Below are 2,509 nucleotides of genomic sequence, written 5' to 3'. Positions count from 1 at the left end.
CCCCGGGGGTCCCGCCTCCTTGGACGTGCAGCCTGGTGTGGCGGCTGCGGGTGCAGGCCATGGAGGTGCGCCCCGGAGGGTGATACCCTGAGGGGAAGGCCGAAGGTGTTGAACCCCGGAGAGCAGGTGGACGAGTGCGATGGGTGGTTGCTGCTGCGGCGGCACCTCGTTATCCACAGTATCCCTCAAAATCCGGTGGTGCTGGGGTAGGGGTGCCTTAATAGGGCTTGCACTGGGGAAAACTCACATTTCTGACTTGGGAAGCGGGGCTGGGAGCCTACAGAGGGGTCAGGCTTGTGGCAGTTAGCGCTACTTGGGAGGCTTGTGAGCAGGGTGGCGTGTGGGGGCTTGTGGAGTGAGGGAAGCTGAGGCTAACAGGGTAGGACATGTCTCATTAGAAGGTAAGAGAAGCTACATTTAAACTAATAAAATGGGCTATATGTTTTTGGTGTGGAATTAAATAATGTAGTGATTAGAGTTAATTTACACTAGAGTTTAAATGAAGACCACTAAATACCTGAATTAGCTTGAATTTTAGGCAGTATAGCTTAAACCTTTCATTAGCTTTCAGTTGTTATAAGAAAACAGCTTTAGTTAATAAGGTTAACATTGACCACTTTTAGTTCTTGAGGCAGTGTGACAGATCATGCTTGAAATGCTTTTTGTTAAAGAAAATGTAATGTGAAATTAGTGTTTCGTGAAAGAAGTAAAGGAAATATGCATGGACAGTGCCAATGAGTAAGGTCCTTTCATATACTGAGGGCAACACAACACTATAAACATGCAAATAAAGCACCCCAAACACAGAATGGAAATTGGTATTATTTCCCCAGTCATATTCTTGATCCATAATCTGAATGAGCTATCACTCTGGACAGATTTTTAAGTTGCAAAGCTGCTACTCCACTCCCACCTGCCTCTCTCCTCTTTTGTGCCACTAGGCAGATAAGAACTGTTCTTCCCAACTTCCCACCCATAAATCCCCCCCCAGTTTCATTATCTGGGTCTGCCAGAATACCTATCAGATGATAAAAATGGGCTTAGATTTGACCTAGGAAGGAATGGTTACCTGTTGCACACTGGCTGAGGTTAGGAAGCTAGGTTCAGCTTTCCAGTATATGTGTCCTTCCGAAGGCTTAGGAAAATAATCCTTTCAAGGACAGTCCAACAGAAGTAACCAGCTGTCCCAACAACATAGAGTTAACATAGCCAAGAGTTATTTTACCAACTCGGAGCTCAGCTAGGTAAGAAACCTCTAATAATGAGGAAGGTCATGGTATGTGTGTGGGATGTATCTCAAAGAATAACAGTGTGGGATTAATACATTTTTTTCATGGAGATGATTGTCCATATACATTTTACTTAAACTTTCAAGCAGTAACTACAGATAAGTACATGCAGTCTGCACTATAATGACTTAAGAATAGCATTGGCTTTTCTTGTTTCACTGCATAACTTTGAGAAGATAGAAAATGAATCATTTGATTAGGTGAAAATGAAAGCATTTTTAGTAAAAAGCCTGGGTAAAGACTTAATGCAATTTCTTTTCTTTATGGAATACTATGTATGAAGGCATTTCCAGAATGGGTTAAATCTCTTCTTTTTACTGAAATAATGATCATTAAAAAGTTGAATTTGATGGGCAGAAGGTGCAAACAGCAAAATGTGAAAGGGAGTAGAAGTATGATCTACCATGGGTGGTGGGGAGTGAAGACAGTGAGTTTTCACACAGAGCTGAGTATTTTAAGCAAGAAGTCGGTGGAGTAAGAAATAGAATTCCTAAATGAGATCACTCTGTTCCACTGAACAGCAAGCAAGCAAGAAGATATTTCAGTGGCTAAGATAAATGGGATGATTTGCCCTCAAAGAGTATGCATCTCCACCGGCCATAAAAGGAGCTTCGCTAACTAGCTTAGGCTTAGTTACCAGTGGCACATGCCGCGGGGACAGATAAGTCAAAAAATGAAAAAGCAGAACACGTCCTCCAAGCCAGCAGCAAGGGATGCTGCTGGGATCTGGTATTGGAAGCTAAAGGGCTATGGATGGTCTAGAGGTTGGAGGTGCTTTTCCCCTTTCTTCTTTGTGGTGGGCAAATACTGAGTTTGGAGCTCAGCTGTACTCATAGAAGACTGCTCTAACTCTTCTGAAGACTAGAAACCATCTGATTTAATTTCTAACTTCAATTTGTATAACTAGTTCGTGTCTATTTGTTCTTGCACAAACACTGGTCCTTTACCTTATTTTCAGTGGCTACTTTTCCTCCTTAGATTTTACACCCAGTTTCTGAGCTAGAATATTTTCTCTTGGATTGCACTTTGCTAGGCTAAACAAGTTTAGTTCTTCTAGTCTCAGCCTGCAAGTTCTTAATTTCTCTTACCATCTTTGTATCACATATTTGCCAGTGTTCCAGTCTGAGCTTGTTTTTCTTAAATAGATTTGACGCTATTTCTAAGGACATTTCACCAGGACTGTTTACAATGGCATTAATAGTTTTCATATCTTCTGGAAG

The sequence above is a fragment of the Pygoscelis adeliae genome, unplaced genomic scaffold (assembly GCF_000699105.1).
Source record: "Pygoscelis adeliae isolate BGI_AS28 unplaced genomic scaffold, ASM69910v1 Scaffold427, whole genome shotgun sequence".
In the NCBI taxonomy this organism is placed as follows: domain Eukaryota; kingdom Metazoa; phylum Chordata; class Aves; order Sphenisciformes; family Spheniscidae; genus Pygoscelis; species Pygoscelis adeliae.
Note: the sequence above shows the minus strand (reverse complement) of the source record.